Source organism: Leptinotarsa decemlineata, unplaced genomic scaffold (assembly GCF_025532065.1).
Source record: "Leptinotarsa decemlineata unplaced genomic scaffold, Ldec_3_MD MMD2_tig00026345_RagTag_RagTag, whole genome shotgun sequence".
Taxonomy (NCBI): domain Eukaryota; kingdom Metazoa; phylum Arthropoda; class Insecta; order Coleoptera; family Chrysomelidae; genus Leptinotarsa; species Leptinotarsa decemlineata.
The window spans coordinates 1-20,846 of record NW_027412696.1 but is presented as its reverse complement, the minus strand read 5'-3'; positions in this window follow the sequence as shown (position 1 = coordinate 20,846).

Below are 20,846 nucleotides of genomic sequence, written 5' to 3'. Positions count from 1 at the left end.
TTGAAGGGTGTGGTGTATGGATCGTTCAGAAATTTTTTCCCGGTTCTAATCCTCCCCCCACCAATATGACGTGTTATTTGCTTTTTTTTTGTTGTGCAGTGAAGTCAAGGCGTTATGACCTTGAAGTGTCTGGTGCATGGATCGTTCAGATTTTTTTTTCATATGAGATTTTGTGTGTGTATGTGTGTATGTGTGTGTGTGTGTGTGTGTGTGTGTAAGAGAATGCACGGTACAGGGTTTCATCATGTGCTTGTTTGTCTATGTACAAACATACGTCTGCATACTTCGAAGATCCTCCAAGTAATGAATGCTCCATCGGTGTGAGGGCACCAAGTTAGTAGTGGAGTGACCTCACAGCAATAACCGTTCAACGGCTAGAGAGCGACATGTTCACTCCACGACGTGTGGCAGAGTAATGCGTATTCATCGGTCTGCTCTCACCTCCCTCGATGTAGTGAAGGATGTGACGTAACGCCCCAGACTCGCCATCAATGGTGACACGCAGGCGGGCGAGGACTGTGCTAACGTCTGTCTTCTCCGAGAGCGCAACGACAATTGCTTGTTCGGCTATCGCTCTCGAAGCAGTGAATGATGTGACGTAACGCATCACCCTACCCTCGCTATTGATGGTGACACGCAGGCGGGCGAGGACTGTGCAAACGTCTGCCCTCTCTGAGAGCGCAACGACCACTGCTTGCTCGTGCCGGCAACTGTTATCGCATCAAATTGGGAGATGGGCTTGGCTGTGACGTCAGGCATCTCTAGTGGATAGCAACTAGCAATGTGAACCTTTCACAGTTTCATGGTGGGGGTGACTCGCACTGTTTAATATAAAAGAAATGCCTGGCACACTATGAAATCAGTAGACGAATATATCTGCAGCAGTTAGCAATTGGTAGAGTGTTATTCAGTTCGTAATAGAAGGAAGACGGTGAGTGTATTTATCTGTTGGAAATTGTTTATATTTTCATATATATTATCATCATGTCCGTTTCAAAAGTAGACTTGAATAAAATTAATAATTTGATTGTACAGGAGGTTGAAATACTAGAGCAAAAGGCCTTATCATCATTGCCAATTGATGAAGTGTACGTAATTAAAAATATGTCAACTTATTCTACACGATTTGGTAAATCAATTTTATTAACTTTGCAAGATGTGAGCAATGATAAATTATTTAAAACATGGCTACCAAAACGTATTTCGTTGCAATTCAGTGATGACGATATATCTTGTATCAACTCATCAGGTGGTAAATATACGATGGTGTATTTAGGACAGAGCCAACAAAGTTTTGCTGGCATGAAAACGCGATCTCTAGTTAAATTCAATATGATTGAATAATAATTGTAATAATTTATAGCGAATTTCTTTAGGTCATAGCTTACAAAGTTTTTTGGTGTGAAAACGCTAACTCTAGTCAAATTCAATATGATTGAATAATAATAGTAATTATAATGAATTTCTTATTGTTTTATTAATATTCATATATTAGATGATAATTATATGGAAATATAAACATTACTAACTTAGTTGAATACACCCACTTTGTAACTACAAGTAAAATGGGAATGTGAGTATTATATCACTGAAAAATTGGAGGTTGCTTATTGTTTTTTTTTATTCGATTTCAGTTCCACCATTTAAAGATGTGGATGCAGTACGCAAGTCAAGATTGGGTCGATGTTGTAGATCTCAAATCATCGGTTCAACATTTGTCGTCTAAATTGAAGGTGTTGGGTGATGGAGCCGAACATGCAAGCAATTATGATATGAGTGTATGCTATGATGAAAAACAAATCGAATTATGCCTTCGTGATGCTGAGAAGTATTGGAGTGGTGCAGAAGTTTGTAACAAATTTTTGGATAATGAATTGGAATTGTGGCAACTTTGTGAGGTTATGATTGAACTGAACCTAAAAAGATTCCTGTATAGCCTCCAACCATACTTGCCAGAATGGATTATTCATCACTTTGAATTGAATGATGAAAATCGAGAGGAAATTGAAGATGGTCGCGAAAATGATGATTATGAGGAAGAAGTTATTTTAGATAGTCTGTATGTTCCTGTAAATCATAAATAATGTCAAATAAAAAACTTTGTATTATTTTCATGTTTTATTTATTTAAATCTCATGAAATACAATAGAAAATGATTACAAAACAATAAATATGATATAAAATACAATACATGATATAAGTCAGTTACAAATAAAAAAAAGATCATAAAAATAGTATATGATAGAGTGAAAAAAAGTGTCAATATCTGCTATGAACTGAACCATCCAATGCATTGTATGTTAAAACTGTATCATGCAAAATTAATGCATATACTTTAGTGTTGTCTGGAAACTTGGTCTTCCTCGTCTCAAACTCAATCTTTATATCAATAGTTGATGATTTTGTTGCATTCGGTTGATGGGAACAATCGATGACGAATAGTGGATTCTCTCTAAATTGCCCAATGTCCATCAGAGGTTCACTCATATCTTTATCATAATAACTTCGCTGGAAACTCTCAAAAGCATAATAAGCAGGAGCATCAAGTTTTTTATCGAAATTCAAATTCCAACGCTCATATGGATAAACTTCAGAATTCAAGTATACTCGAATACTATTGATATCAGCAGTTGTGAATTTTGTAATATCCTGTGTTCTATCTTCAGATGTGGTAGTACTTTGGAATGCGATGATGACAAAACGAGGAGTTTCCAATGCATTAGTTGTTTTGATGGCCCATATGTCTGAAGAAGTCCCACGTAATGATGGTAGTTCATAGAGGTCCCACATACGATACGCCAACTTGATTTTGGCATTCAGACCGCTTTTGTTTATTCTACTCAAAAGTTTGAGCTTGTGTTTATCATCTGGTACAATATGTCTTATTTTCCATTCGATTTTATTTATTTCCAAATCAGCATCAACCTCACCTATATACGAGTTTTTGAATGATCGAGCGATAATCAAAATCAATTCCTGTTTGGCATTCAAGATACTTTTGTTGTAATCTTCAGCAAAACCCATCAAATATTTCAGTGGTAGTTTTCCACTAAAAACATGACTGTTTGTATCCAAGATATCTTGCTTCAATTGTGAAAGTCCCCAACCAGATGTCAATAATGTGTTAGCATGAGATTGTCCAAATGATATCATGGTTTTCATTGTAGATGTTATCCCAGGTTTTCTAACAACAGCCACTTGTTCACCACCCATTTCATAACGAATTTCGTCAAAGAGAAATGCAATTGCATTATTCGAGAGATAGCATGTTTTCGCTACATCTTTGGGGGTGAATTTACCTTCTATGTAAATGAAGCTGTCGGCAATATCTAGTATAACATCTTGATTATTGATTGCAATTCTGATTTCATCCGAATTTCTGAATAGCGGTGATCCATAGGGCTTATATGTGTGCTCATGTAAACTTATGAGAGAATGATCGAGCACTGGTTCATTGAATATATTCAACTTTTCACTGTTTGTTTCGAGCACCATTGTTATTTTCTCACTTTCAATCCAATTGATTTCAAAAATTTAAGATCACTCACAGACAGAGCGTTATGTGCTAACTGTTTAGCATACACTTGTGGAATGAGCTTCTTTTTATGCACACTTTTCTTTTTATGCACACCTTTCTTTTTGATAGTGCAACTCGTTTGGGATTGTTCAATGCGATTTTGTCTATTGTAAATGAAACCCATAACAACAGTTATTCGATTTTCTTCAATTCCAAAATAATGAAAATCTCTTCTTCACTTCCAAAATCGATAAGGTTATTTTTTTCATCCAAAATACGCACTGTAATGTTGTGAATCAATTGACGACCTTCTGGACTGACAGGCATATATATAATACTGTGTGGTTCTTTAGTAAGATTGTAGCCAGGTTCAACATCAATATCGAATGAGAAAAGAATGTGAGATTCTTCACCATTTATATATGAACCTGATATTATATTGCAATCTAAGCGGATAAGTCTCACAGTTGTAATGTTTATTGGTAATGATGATTCATGTATCTGATTTGGTGGAAATATTCCATGAGCGAACCCCATCATTTCTGCTATAGAATTTGGATGTGTCAGATCAATTTCATATTTGGATCGCATTTCACATTTGAATGTATTATTATTGGCGTGTAGATAGAAAATATCATCTGCAACGACATCATTTGGTTTTTTATCATGAAACAATCTGAACATGATATGTTTCTGTATGACGGCATTGATCTCTTCTATTTCGTAAGCACCACATGGAATTTCAATTGTCAACTTTTGGGGTATCGATGAGTTGTCATTACTGATTCTAAAACTAACTAAGTTATTAGCTTCAGTTATATTATTGATTGTATTGCATCCATAGAATCCCAAAAGTCCTAATCCATAACGACTGTTCCTATCCAATTCAATTGGTGGAAAAAAATCCGCACTCAAGACACTTGTCCCGACAGCTTGTAGCTCGAACTTTCGTGACATGACTGATGAATATTTTGAAACACATTTCAATTTATTATTGTACACAGCAACAGCACATTTGAGACAATTTACACTTTTTGGAAGGTGTTGTATTGTAATAAGTATCATTTTTATTGATACCAATATTCACATCCTCTATATTACAAATACAACACATAGATTTTCGAGGTATAGGACCATCATTAACATCCGAATCTGAATTTTGATCGTGGTGGTGCTCATAACAATATCTATGTTTCATTATATCGATGTCATCTTGCAGATGCTTAGGCAACTTTTCCCAAACATATGCAATCTCATGTGCAACACATGCAAGTATCACTTCCTTAGGCATATTTGCAAGCATCACTTTATCCATTTTTTTCAAGGTACCATATTTTGAAAACATTCTAAGTGAAAACCCCATTCCCTTGATAGCCTCCCGATCCAGTTTTGGTGTTGAATCCATTTTTATTTGGAAAATTATTTAGAGAAAAACTGCAAGCACAAGTGACCACAGAGAACTGTATTAAATTTCTGTTGTCGATCATAGTTATATTTGATTTTTACATTCGAACATTTTCGAAAGAATCGAGTCAATTCCAATGGTGGGGGTAGATTTCCAAAACTATCGAAATATGTGACTTCTTTCCCACATTTTTTATATGCCACCCAATGTGTTCCTGGTCCACTTATTCCATCTAAATTAACAATAGCTGTCTCGTTTTGTTTTGGACCTGAAGATGGTAATCTATCACGCATAAAAACACCACGAAAATGTGGAATTTTCATTTTTTGTGCATAATAACTGAGATCGAGATCAGTAAGAGGCCTCTGAGGTAGGGGTTCAATCAGTTTTTTGTTTTGTTTGTGGCTTTGTATGGTTTTAAATATAGTCCTAAACCTTTACGGTATGGTTTGAGATATATTCCACTTCCGCGTTTGCCTAATGCTACAGCCTCCATGGTTTTATTGTGACGATTGGCTTCCATTAAAGCCGCTCTGCTGGCTTTTGCCGAATTCACGGCCTTGGTAATACCAGCAGCGGCTCCCGCCAAACTTCCTAGTGCGGATAGTCCAGCAAAAATTGGTATCAATGGTAAAAGTCCACCGATCTTGGGAACAGGAATTATGCGTGGTGTGCGGATTTTCTTCTTTCCACCGGCAGCTTTAAGGTATTTACGTGCCGCCTGCAATGCCACAGTGATAGCTTTTTTGCTATTATTCGTCACAAATTGATTCCCACCAGCTTTCTTCAATACATTTCGCACTTTATGGACTATCCCAGCACCAAATGCAACTTTTTTAATATTATTTTTCTTCGATTGTTTCTTCTTACATTTTTTCTTATTGGTACTACAACCCATGCCCATATGTCTTTTCGCTTTCATAATGTTGGTGACAAGTAATGCAGCTGCTCTTTCCCCAATACTCGCGTCCTTTGATTTAACCCTATCCCAAGCGCTGTATTCAAGTTCTTTGTCGGCTAAATGTCTTGCTGCAAGATCAGATGGATGCTTAGAATATTGAATATCGTGTTTTTTGCATTCAATATCTAATTTATTGATTCCAGGATCGTTACGAGCTAAACGTTGTTTCAATTTTGTACCCGGTCCACAGTATTGATATCCTCCAGGTAGATGTAATTCGAAAGGAAGTTTGTTTATTAAATCATTAACAAAACCACAACCTCTTTTAATTTTACGATCACTTTCAATACGTCCGTATCGTTTGATGGTACACATTGAAATGAATAAGCTAATAACATTTATATAGTCTCCAACCACGGCACGATGCGCATTGTAAAACAGAAAGAAAAGTTTGCTGTAGATAATCTAGATGAGAAATTTGGGTGTGGATTGAATGGACAAAGAGTATTCAGACATGGTCCACTACTTCCATCATCAGTTCGAGGACTCATTATAGGACCTTCAAATTGTGGAAAGACGAATGCAATGATATCACTATTAACACATCCACAAGGATTGAGATTTAGAAATGTGTATCTCTATTCGAAGTCACTCAATCAACCTAAATATCAGTACTTGCGAAGTGTTTTGGAACCTATAAAAGGATTAGGTTTTTATACATTCAGCAATAATGCAGAAATAGTGGAACCCTCCGACGCTAAGCCTAATTCTGTTTTCATTTTCGATGATGTGATATGTGAAAAGCAAGATATTATTAGATCATATTTCTGTATGGGACGTCATAAGGATGTTGATTGTTTTTATCTAGCACAGACATATTCACGGGTACCCAAACAGTTAGTGCGTGACAATACCAATTTCATTATAATGTTCAAACAAGATGAGACGAATTTACATCACATTTATTCAGATCATGTTTCACCCGATGTAACATTCAAACAATTCCAATTGATGTGTGTTAAATGCTGGGAGGATCAATATGGATTTCTAGTAATTGATAAGGATAGAAAAATAGATGAAGGTAGATATCGCAAAGGATTCGATAGTTTTATATACCCATGATCTTGTTTTTGAAACTTATTCGATCACTGAATATTGTAGAGGTCACTTCATCAACGAATTGAGCTATAATTTAAAAAGGGCATTATGAATACAAAAAACGATTCTGAACATAAAAACAATGAAATGAATTTGAAACGTCAACTAGTAGAGACAACAGAAGCTGTCAGACAGAAATTCAACTCTATCAAGAATGATAATATTGAAAATCGTTCGACACTTGAAAGATTGTATGAGCCCATAATGAAACCATTGAATGTTTTATCATCAAACGCTACTTCTAAATCAGCAGTGTTATCACCAAATCGTGGATCTGTTCAATCTACTTCAAATTATCCCATGAGTACTCCAATAGGAAGAAAACAATCTTTTGATGGTGTATCATCTGTGAATAGTGACACGAGCACACTTCAAGACGATATGAGAACAACTCTATTCGAAACACCATCATCGTCCCACATCGATTCCTCGGATCCTGACATCTCACCTGTTATGAATGAAAGTGGTGAAGATGTTTTGATGAAACATTTGAATAATGTAAAATCTAGAAATCCAGCATATGATGGAACATTTGGCGTACGTATGGATCCAATTACACAAAAGCTGAAAATGGGAAGTCTAGTGGTACATTTCAAAGATGGAAACATTTCATTTTGGGATGCTAATAAAGTGAAAAAATATGAATGCGCAGGTAGTCCAGAATTATATGATATGATCTTTTTGAAGAATCCACAAGATGTTGATAATGAAGAAACTCGTCAAGTATATTCCAAAATATTGAAAATAACGAATGCTCCATATAAACAATATCATCTGAAGAATGGTTTTAAAAATACAAATTCTAAAAAATTTCGTGAAGTCATCAAACCACTATTAGACTCACGACAATATCCAATTAGGAGTAGAAGTAAAATTGGTGGAGCACTCAAACGAGTGAAAATGGAGAAAACATATAATTCTAAACCTGCGAATTATGTGTACTGGAATTCACCGAAAGAGTTAGTTGCTCGCCTACGACTATTGGTAGCATCAAAGTCAGCTGGACATACCGGACATGATAATGAAATAATTTCAATAATTGAAGAATTACGTGAAGAAGGTATAATATATTAATATATATCCATAAGTAATGATCACTGTCACATCATCATTCAATGCAGTAACATTATCACTTTTTTTCTCTTTAATCATATTGAAATAGAATGACTAATGAAGTAAGTGATATCAAACGACAAGTTGTTAATGAATTACATAGACCTGCAAGACGTAATTTTCGTAGAAGAATAACTACCATCAAAGGTTTTGCAGATCTATGGCAAATAGATCTAGCTGAACTACAACCTTATGCAAAAAGTAATGAAGGATACCGATATATACTTGTAGTAATTGATTGTTACTCAAAATATCTATGGACTGTGCCAGTTAAAGATAAAACAGGTAGTACAATAACTAATGCAATGAAATATGTACTGAAGAAAGCCAAATTTTCCCCTAAACATATACAAAGCGATCAAGGGAAAGAATTTTTTAATAGAAGCTTCTCATCTCTCATGCGAGAATATAATATCAATCATTATTCAACATTCAGCACAAAGAAGGCAGCTATAGCAGAAAGAGTGATTCGTACAATAAAGGCATGGCTCTACAAGGAATTTTCGATGAGAGGTCACCACAAATGGCTTGATATTCTTCCAATTATAACTAGTAGATATAATAATAAAGTTCATCGTACAATAGGTATGGCACCCATCAATGTTGATTCAACAACAAAATTGAAATTCAAGGGTATCAATGGAATTGGAGGAAGACAAAGTAAACCCAAATTCCAATTGAATGATATTGTACGTATAAGTAAATACAAAAATATTTTTGAAAAGTCTTACACTGCGAATTTTACCACGGAGCTATTCAAGATTGTTAAAATTAATAAAACCATCCCAACGACTTATAATCTTGAAGATATGAATGAACAGCCGATTAGAGGATGTTTTTACGAAGAAGAGTTATTACGAACCGAGAATCCTGACGTATATCTGATTGAGAAGGTGTTGAAGAGAAGAAAAAATAAAGTATATGTAAAGTGGTTAGGTCTTCCTAGCGAACAAAATTCTTGGATTGATGAATCAAATATGGTTTAAATGTATCTAATAGTGACTTTTATGAATAAAGTAATATTAAAGTTCATTATTGTTTTCATTTCAATTATAAGTATGTGAATTGAAAAATATTGCAGCGGTAAACATTGCCCCAGCCATTCGCAATGTTCTGTGTATACCAAACCAAATTAATTGTATACTCCATTCCCGCTTATATTTTTCAACTCACGATATTGAAAACACATTATCATTCCCAAAACTAATCGCCGTCACTTTGAAATGCAGTATCCAACTCTTTTTGCCAATTATCTCTCACTGATAATGCCGTCTCATAAAGCTTAGTCGACTGCTCAAGCTCAGCCTGAGCTTGCATTCTCGAACGTTGATGGAATTGCTTATCTTTACCTATTTTTGAACGGAGTTCATCAGCATCTTTAGACATTCTAGCCAATTCAACCTTCGCTAATGCAATCTTGGCATCTAATGCTTCAAGAGTTTCATTATTAGCATTAATAGCTCGCTCACTCTTTTCGAGTTCAGCAATAGTCATCTGTGCCTTTACAAGACGGTATTTTGCTTTCCTTTTCATTTCCCCAAACCGATGGAGGGGACTGAAAGAAGATAGCGGTTCAGCTTTCAAATCACTCTTCATTTCTTTAGGAGTACCTTTTGGCTTCCTCTTCGATCTGTCACTTTTCGTTGCGGGTTTTTTCTGTCGCACAACACTTTTGGATTCTTTCTTTTCTTTAAAGTCAGTGACAATCGATGAAGATGCCTTAGTAACCTTCCTCTTGATTGTTCTAGATTTCTTATCAACACCAAGAGGAAGGGTAGATGAAGAGTGTTTGAGTGATGATAATTGCGAAACGATCGGATTTTCAATAATAATTTGCTCATTTGGTTCTGGCACATCAGCAAAGTTAACGAAGTCGTTAATATCAAAATCATTTATCGAATCTTGACTGGATAAATGTAATACTGGAATATTTTCAAAATCAGTCTGATCGATATCAACAAGTGGTGAACCATCTTCAGCAATCAATAGCGGCATAGAGCTCATGATTATTAAGGTCTGAGGAATGATATGTGATAGCAATAGAATGTGGATAGGAAAGGTGATGATGTTACTGAGACCTCACCATTTATAGAAGAAAATAAACTAGCGCATGCGCTCTTTCATCAACTGGCACATGCGCTCTCTCACTAAACTATTCACGCATGTAACAATCTTTGTCATTTAAGAGGAAAACTTTGTGTTGCATGCATGTATTTTTAAATGTTGGAAAATAATACAAATAAATTCAATATATATATACATATATATATATATATATTTATTAATAATAGAGGACAATAACGATAATAAAAAAATATAAAATGAAAAATGTTAATATGTCTCTGTGGATGTGGAACGTTCTTTGACTCTATTCCTCAATAGTTGTTGCTCGTGCGTCAAACACCAACATTGAAAAAAATGGATTCTCCTATTGGGGTAGAGTTGACCAACCTTCTCACACAGATCCCAAGTACTTCTACATGCATTGCATACATGATTCCAACAATTCATGGAATATGTATCACAACGCAAACAACGTTGCAGTGGAGTTGGAACGGCAGCACAGGTACCGCAAATATTTCTACAGATACCTATATTGTTAAATATTATAGGTTCGGAACACTTCAGACACTGTAACTGTTGTTGACGATAATCCGATTTTGTTCGCTTCGGTGGATGAGAAGGAGGCGATAGTTGAATCCGCAACACGCAATCACTACACATACCAGTACATGGATTGATTGAATCCTTAGGTCTACTTATTTGACAAAAGTAGCACACAATAGCCCCTGCAATCATCATTGGGTAGACACACACTTTTGGTTTTTCATTCACTCTTTTGGAAACGGCATTTTACTAATTCGATTAGAAATATTAAGAGATGACTTACAGAAACTCTGAATGCTCTCTCCTACACCTACGATTCCTATTTATACAAATCAACATCATGTGAAAGTATAGTGGGATAACTTCTCCTACTATTCCACTCTAAACGAGTCAAGTGGGAGTCGCATCACCTCCTATATAAGTCGACTTGCAAACCTAGAGTTCATTCATTCACTCTCTACAACTGTGATCAAACAACACAAGATGAATTCTGCAAAAATAAATGCTGCATTAAATAGAATATCTGCTGTTGATGAAAACAATTGGATAGACGAATCAGATGATGAGGATGTCAATGTTCCGCTAGAGGAAGTGATAGTTGAAGCAGAAGATGTTGGAGTCGATGAAGATGAGATAGACGAAGTTGAAAACGAGGCCAACCAAAGCGACGAAGATGATGACGTTATGGAGTTTGAGAGGGTCATGGATGAAGAAGGAGATGATGAAGGGATAGAAGCTGACACAACTGAAGGCGATGGTGCTTTGAGGATCGGTATGCGAACGCTCAATGTCAGTGAGACACTGGAAGATCCCTTGGATTTGTATTGTGCAATGGATGCATACGTATTGATCAGCACAATAGATGGAGAGAACAAAAACTATGTTGGTGCTGCTTTCGGTTTATTCGCATAGAAACAATAATGGAGGGTGGTATGCCCATGTCAACACCCACAACACTGTCTCAATTATGGAAATGGGCAGAATTGGTGTGAAGCTTGCGAGAGGCCACTAACAAACTTCACCCGAGTATCTACATGTATTATATGTAATAATGTCCAACCTGTGGCACAATAACCGTGGACCTACTGGTCAAAAAAAAAACAACAGCCCTTTTCAGGGCTACATTATTCACACAAACAGTAGTTAGTTGTATAAGTATTCATAGATTATATGACAAATGAATACTTTGACTAATAAAAGTCTAAGTAATTTGTTAGTCTTTGAATATCTATACATTATATGACAAATAAATTACTACTTTGACTGAAAAGTCGATATTTGGAATTTGATAGTCATTGAATATCTATGCATATGATGAGTACTACTTTAAATGAAAGTTGAAGTTGGCATTTTGTCAATCATTGTATGCATATAATGATGAATACTTTTACATACATACATTTTGTTTGAGACTATAATGTTAACAATGGTATGAACCTGTTTCTGTTTGAAAGTATAATGATAGCTCTGAAAGAGCTATTTTTTTTTATTGTTTCAGTCTTCAATTGTAGCCCTGAAAAGGGCTGTTTTTTTTATTAATCCATGCAATGGTATGGACTAACGCTCCTCATCATCATCAGAAACAATGATGATTGTATCATCATCTGTATCTGATGATATACTGATGATGTCATCCTCATAATCATTTGAATCAGACGATATACTAATGGCATCATCATTAGCATAATTATCTAGCTCGTTATCCTCTAGATCGTCTAACTCATTGACATCCATCTCTAACTCTGCCTCTACTTCCTCTTGCATACTTCTTCCATACGTGCCGGGAAATCATCAGGTAGATCATAGATACGTTGCAGCATTTGTGCAAAATTTGTACTGAAATGATCGAACGTTGAATCTATTCCATGTACCTGGATGGGGCCTGTACTCGTCATAGAACACTCTGGTACACTCATCGGTTCGGTGGTGGAATCAGCACTCGACATTGTGGAAGAATGATATAGAACTGGGATTGATGCTTTATTTATTGGGAAAAAAAAGGAGGGGGTGAAGTGTAAATGTAGAACAATTCAGTGTTTGAAATTCGAAAGCAATAAGAATGACAATTTTCTTGAAATTCTAAGTGATTATTATTATGAGAAACTCTGAGTGATTATTATAAAAAAAAACTAATAAGGGAGAGGGAAAAAGACACTGCCCAACCTCGCAGTGCCTCGTGTACACCAACCAAAAAGTGTGTACTCCGTGGAAGGAAAGGAAAGGAATAGAAAGGATGGGAGAAATGAGGAAACGATTACATATCATCGTCTGAATTCAGGACTTCATCAATCAGGATAGGGGATGGTGGAGGACTATCATCGGACTCATTGTCAGCGTCACCGTCATCATCGTCATCGCTGTCGTCGTCGTCTGTGTTTCCGGACTGTGTATCCCTTCGTAATCATTCCGCCAATCATAGGGATCTGGATAATCCCCATCAGACAGGTCCGCTTGATCGGTTCCAGTAACGTGAAGCACTTGTATCCGATCATCATAAATTATGTCATCATAATTCATCGAGTGAGGTGCCGTCGTGGAGGTAACGAAACCTTCATGGATAGAAGCCCAGTAAGGATGTTGATGCGCTGGGTCACTGTACGGCTCAGTAGTTGAATCAGGTTCCATGTTGAAGGTGGCTGATCAACTGAATATTCCAACAGATAATTCCTACTTTTATACTTTTGAAAGGGAGTGGGGGAGGAGTGGGGAGGAGAGGGGATTAAGTGGGAATGAATTTCAAAAATGACATGAGCTATATTCCATGAAAGAGAAAATTGAAAATACTATATGAATTATATGAAATATACTTATTGATTTCATTATGAAACATATTTTCTTCCCAAGAGATTATTTACAATAGATTAGAGAACACAAAAATTGATGTGAGGTATTTGCATAGAAGAACTTGTAATTGAAATAAAAAAGGAAATAATAATGAGACGAAGTGAAGAAAAATGCTCCAACCATCGCATTGTTCAATGTGTACCAAACCAAAACAATGTACACCCTTAATTTCACTTCTTTTTTTTTTTATTTTATTTTTATTTCCTAAAATTACAAACATAAACTAAAACTATCTTAATTAAATATTCCTAACTAACCTAAAACTAATCTTACTACACTTACACTTAATCTATGGAAAAGTTTTATAAAAGTCACTAACTTTTTATAAGTCTCTATCGAAGAGGTATCTGCTTCACACTTTTTCTCCAGAGATGCATACTTCCGATCTAGTTCGGCTATTACTTTTTCTGCTTCCCTCCGTCGGTTAACAATTTCAGCCATTTCGCGCTTCCTTTTAACCAACGCGGCCTCACTAGCTCGAGAAGCATGTTCTGCTTCCTTACATCTCTGTAGAAAACTGTCCAACATTTCACTAACCTCTCCGATAGGCTGTCGCACTGTGGCACTAACACTTCAGGATTCGTCACCGGTGTTGCCAGCATCGGCGAAAGCGGCACCACCGACGGAGTGAATACGATGGGAGCCTCCTCCGATGGGGACAATACAACTGGTGGCTCCTCCGGAGAAGGCGCCCTAGGTTGTTCCACTACTGCTGCGGGTGGTGTGGAGGGCCTTAAGCTGTTTGGAGAGCGGTCGACCAACTACCTGCATAAGGATTAGTCCTATTGCAAGTAGCTCGGTACTTAGAAATAGGACCAACCTTCGCTGCAGGTCGTTGGCAAAACCTTCTTTACAGGCCTGACTTCCTCCTCCTCCTCGAATAAGTCAGGGCTGGTGGATCTGCACCTAACTCGCGAAGTGGATGCCTTCTCCTGCTCTGTCATAGGCATGATGGATGCCACAGCGTTTTTAATTCCTGAGTGTTGGATGCCATTCTGAAAATGTAAAATAATACAAAGTTAGTAGATGTAAAAAATTAAAGTACATTGTTAACTTACTCAAACTTAGCTCCTCGTCGTATAGTACACTGCTTCTGGTTGAGTATGGCTGGACTGCTCTGGATGACTGGAGTTGTCGTACTGAATGTAGAAGAACGTGCTCCTCGGGGTATCAACATCATTGGGAGTGGAGGAATGAGGTGGGGGCGGCATGCGCAATGGTTGGAATATGGTGGGGCGAAAATGGTAGGAAGTGGGCGGGGTGAGCAATGGTGGGAAGAAAGCGGGCCGCGCTCCGCGCGGCTTACGCCCAATTCGCTACGCTCGCGCCGGCGCGCTTCGCGCGCGCGGCGCGAGCGTAATGGGGCCACCCCGGGGGAGGAGGGGGGGTGGGGGGTGTTGGGGGCGCGGGGCCGCGCTACGCGCGGCCCCGCCGCCCCCCACCCCCACCCGCGCGCTTCGCGCGCCGTGACCTAACCTAACCTAACACCTATGACCCTAACCTACAGTATGTATTAATCTAATCTAACCTAACGCGGGAGTAAATTCACCATGTTGGTTCAATTATACGTCATCTGTTGGTTTTGGTTTTGGTTCTATTATTCTAACATTTGGATCAATGTCCAGTCCTGGATATCCCAGTCCACCTGATGGCCTGACTTTATGGCTTTTCTCCAAAACTTCAACTCTCTCTTCTAGTACATCATACTTTTTCATTGTAGTCCCTGTTATGTTTGACATAGCATCAAATTTTTTATTTGTAGACGCTGTTATGTCAGACATTTTTATGTCCACATCATTTGTAAGTTTGTCAAATTTACGAGTGAAAGTTATCCGAGCCTCTGCAATTTTATCGTCAAATGCTTGACGGGCATCGCGAGCAATATTACCTATTGTGGATTGTATTGCAGCTTGTAGGCTAGAAGTATAACCTCCTTTGTTCCGTTAATTTCCCCCTCAAGATATGATACAGTTACACAATCACTCACTCTTGTCAATTGGTTCGCTTATATTTTTCAATATTTTTCTTTGCATGTCATAATGACCATCTTTTGTTAATTTAAACCATCCCGGGAGGACCTCGAATGACATTACCACCCAATTTTCTTTTCTACCCAAACTTATCGATTGTTTTAGACATTGTGCACTCTACGATGATTCTTTTCAAACTGATATTTCTTTCATTTACATTATGCTATATACAGTAATTGGTTAGGAAATAGAAATGAAACAAATAATATTTTTATCATTTTTTATTCATCTAAGTAACTTGGTAAAAGTGATACATATACAATACATAATACAATAATCACAAATAATCACAAATAAGAATGTTCCGGTTTGAAGGAATAAGCAATAATACTTCGAATTATAATTCAATTATTCATCTCTACAGTCAACAAATTGATTAGTTGGTCTAAGGCGCTCTCTTGAGAAAAAGAATGAACGATTTCAGACACCCAACGAATGTTATCATTAGGATCATTTCGATAAATTCTATATCGCTATGACCCCATGGAAGAGTTCGAGTGGTATTCGGAATGATGAATCTCTTGTCGTCATGATACGATAAAGCGACTTTATTTTTCAATTCAGTGTAAATATCATGCAATACGCTTCTGAACGAGTTCATCTTCCTGAATATCATACCTCCCTCTTCAATGATTTTTTCATAGTCTTCACATGTCAATTCATTCTTTATAACAGATCGTTTCACACCTTTGGCCTTCTTCAGTTCACCATCAACAGATTTCACGTAATACGCTTTAGCACCTGTACCGTAAAAGCTGATTATTGGATCATTTGGGAATTCATCTTTGAAATTACCCAGAACTGACTTTGTCACTGGAATATTGAATTGGTTTCCTATTTTATAATTAGATGTATCGAACTTATTTATATTTATTTTGATAAATTCATAGAAATTGTCTGTATTTACTTTGAGAATAAGGGAGTCGGTATCAGTGTAGAGTAAGGACGCATCTTCTCCAAACTGTTGTTTGATACATCCATAGAAAAAATCATACATAACTGTTTTAGATAATTCTAGAATGGAAAATCCTAAATATAGTGTTTTATCATAATGAACTTTTACTCTAGCCAATTGAATGGCAACAAATTTTCTGTGAAAATAGAGCATTTTTTAAAATTTGGTCGAGATATGAGACAACTAGCACCTATAGTTCTTTTTATATTTTCCCAATGTGTAATGAGTCTAACATCAATTCTATTGTCTACGTTTTTCCATTGTTTTTCCATAGACTGCATTATTCATTAGTTTGTAGAAATCTTTTTCAGATTTGTTATTAGACCTATTACGCATTTCAGTATTCAAATCTATATAAGGCTTCATCCAACATGATTGCTTAAACCTCAATACTCTATGTGTGTTCATCACTATCAAACCATGATTGACAGCTTGCTGTAAGTTTCTATAGTGAACAATATATTTTCTTTTGTCGTTTAAATTTGGAATTAATTTGGGAACTTTCGATTTTGCATATGGAGGTATCAAACGTTCAACTAAGAATGGTAAATCGGAATGTTTATCATGAAGTTCTTGGGGATAATGTATATCCACTTCCAATACATATCCATAAGGACTATCGATATCCACATTCATTATATCAAGATTGAGAATTTCATGAGGTGCTAACCATGAAAATTCACCTGTTGGTAATGGTTGCGACATGCTGTGACCATATAGATTTGTTGCATCCAAATATGAAATGAATGAAGATGGTTCATTTGGATTATAATCCGGTAAAAATGTATTGTTTGCTTTATGTTTCCTTTCACTACATTGACTTATTCCACACGAATACCTTTTTGAAAGAAGTGAACCATATCAATATCAGTTAGTAATTCCAATTCAATATTAGTATATTTCAACATGGCATCCCACGATAATCCGGGTGCAGTGAAGTATTGTGCCGATCCATTTATATTTATCAACAGATATATTTCTAAAGTTTTCAAAAATGTCACATAATAGTAACACATCTGACTTTAAATATAAATCAGAGTATTCACCCAAATCCTGACATTCGAATAATTCCAAACAAGTTGAGCTCTCCCATAATCATTATCTGATATATGTTCACATTGAGTTTATCATAAAATTGATTTTTGGTTGGAAGTCTTGGATGATTCAGTTTTTCGATGTCATCAACAAAACTATAGGAAATACACCTTTCTTTCTCATCAAATTGAAATTTTCAATTTGGGAAATGTTTGCGCATCTCGATACACTGATCAGATGTTAAATTTGCACCTAAATTCTCCAAAGAACTAGGCATGAATCTGAAAACTATCAATGAATCTCATTTTCAAATAATTCTTCTTCACCCTACCATCTTTATCCGTATAGGAGTGTGTAAGAGATGTTTTGTGAAAGATATATATTTTTCATTAGTTTGTGGGATGACATCCACTTTATCTTTGTTTTTATACAATTCCTTTATGAATAAATGACAATCATATCCACTGAGATTGTGAAAAATTATAGGAATGAAATTTGGCAATTTAAAATTCAAATTACAAGATGAATGAGCAGCAGGGGACCTTTTTTTTCCTGTGAGGTGACAATGATCCCTCACTTTGACTTCGCCATCATTAAATTGTTTGGAACAAATGCCACAATTTGTGGCAGAAGCAAACTGTTCCTCTTCCTCAGGAGTTTGTACATCCATAGGAATAGGAAACCTGAGATGATTTTCATAATATTTTTCAAATCATCTTCGATTTTGCTAACGAATTTTTGGGCTGCATCCACACCCCTATACGAAACAAATTTGATAAATCATCATTGTATGAACATTTAATCAAATAAGCAAATGAATAAGGCTCATGTTTGAATGTCTTGATCGAATACGAGTATTCAGGATTTGGTTTAGTGGTTTGAATCGGCTTCAGTACTGATTCAAAATCTGCATACACTACAAATGGTACCTTCATTTGTTTCTCAAAGTTTTCAAAAGTTAGTATATTTCAGGTACCGTTTTCCCATATTTATTGACTTTGAATTGGTTATGGTGTTGTAGTACTCAAGTGATTACAATCATTTATCTTATGACGTAATAGTAATTGTTCATTAGAAAAATATAATAAACAGCCATCACAAAAATATTTCTTATGTTCATGAGCCGATAATTGCTTGAAATAATCTTGAAAGATCTTTGATCCAACAATAATGATTATTACCGAAATCATCTGTGATAAGTAACAAATTGACATGTCTTCTAAGCTTCTCTGAGAGTAACGTAATGGTCCAATTATTTCATACATTATTTTACCCTTCTCGAATTTACTTTCTAAACCGTACACATTAACTGAAATATCATTCTTGTCTTCAAATTTCACAATATCTTTCAACTTTACCGGAAAATTCATACCTGTTACATCTATGACTGTACTGAAATGTGGATACGATGAAATTCTGATGTTCTATCGATTGCAGGATGTAGTGCTGAAGTGATAGCCCATGCAAAACAATGCTGATCTTCATTACGGACATTAACCACGGCTTCCTACGCTCAATACATTCAGGCAGCTTCACATATGAACATCCACTGAGCGGGCTGTATTTATTAATGTTCAACTCCAGAAACATGATTTTTTCACAAGTCCAACCTTAAATACAGAACAATATTACTAATCCATCCAATTAAAACTTGGTAGAAATGTTTACCTGAATCACGTTCCTGGAATTCTGTAGTTTGAGCGATAATCCCATTTCGAAATCCATCAAATAAGGAATTCAATCAGTAGATTGATCAACTGTTCTATTCTGTGAATTAAATGATTTCGTTTCCTTCAGGTCTTGTGTTTGTAGAATATAACTCCAAATACTTCCATATTCACTTTGATGATTTTGTGAACCCTGATGGCCGATTCCAATAATTCTATAACTTTCTGCCTGATTTCATTAAAGAATAACATGTAATCGGTGGAAACAGAAACAATGGAACTCTGCACCCTGTATGTCGCAATCCGACGTTTGAAGGCGCTCTTTATAATTTGAAACACCATCACTGAATTGAACACATGTATTATTCTTATGTTGTAGAGTTCTATTGTGAGAATTCACTTGAGTCAATGGAATCATCACATTACAACAATTACATGTGTACATAGGTGCTGCAGCGTCATCTAATCTCACTCGTTTCACTGATGGCCCTCCTTGGCAACTCTGGAGCTGATGACGACGAAGGTTGTCACTACGGGTAAAAGATTTACACATTCACAAGAATACATTTTCTATGATATGTTCTCACTAACTCACTCGATGGAAACTGACATAACCAACACTCGCCCGCTTCTTAATACCATAATCCACGTCGCCTGCGCATCACCGTAGAGAGTGAGGGTAGGTAAGGACACATCGATGCATCCGCTAGAGATGCCTGACGTCACAGCCAAGCCTCTCCCAATTTGATGCGATAACAGTTGCCGGCACGAGCAAGCAGTGATCGTTGCGCTCTCGGAGAGGGCAGACGTTTTGCACAGGTCCTCGCCGCCTGCGTGTCACCATCAATAGCGAGGGTAGGTGATGCGTTACGTCACATCATTCACTGCTTCGGAGCGATAGCCGAACAAGCAATTGTCGTTGCGCTCTCGGAGAAGACAGACGTTAGCACAGTCCTCGCCCGCCTGCGTGTCACCATTGATGGCGAGTCTGGGGCGTTACGTCACATCCTTCACTACATCGAGGGAGGTGAGAGCAGACCGATGAATACGCATTACTCTGCACATCGTCGTGGAGTGAACATGTCGCTCTCTAGCCGTTGAACGGTTATTGCTGTGACGTCACTCACTACTAACTACTTGGTGCCCTCACACCGATGGAGCATTCATTACTTGGAGGATCTTCGAAGTATGCAGACGTATGTTTGTACATAGACAAACAAGCACATGATGAAACCCTGTACCGTGGCATTCTCTAACACACACACAACATACACACACAAAATCTCATATGAAAAAAAATCTGAACGATCCATGCACCAGACACTTCAAGGTCACAACGCCTTGACTTCACTGCACAACAAAACAAAAGCAATACACGTCATTTGTTGGGGGGGATTAGAACCGGGAAAAATTTTCTGAACGATCCATACACCACCCCTTCAAGTCACATCACTTGACTTCACCAAACAACAACCAATAAAAAAGCAATTAATACGTCATAGTGGTGGGGGGAGGCTTAGAACCGGCTCAAATCTCCTACTACGGTGTCAGCCAATATTACTGTCGTTCGCGCTTCTTCAACCTTCTTCGAGTTTCCTCCGTGAAGGTGCACAT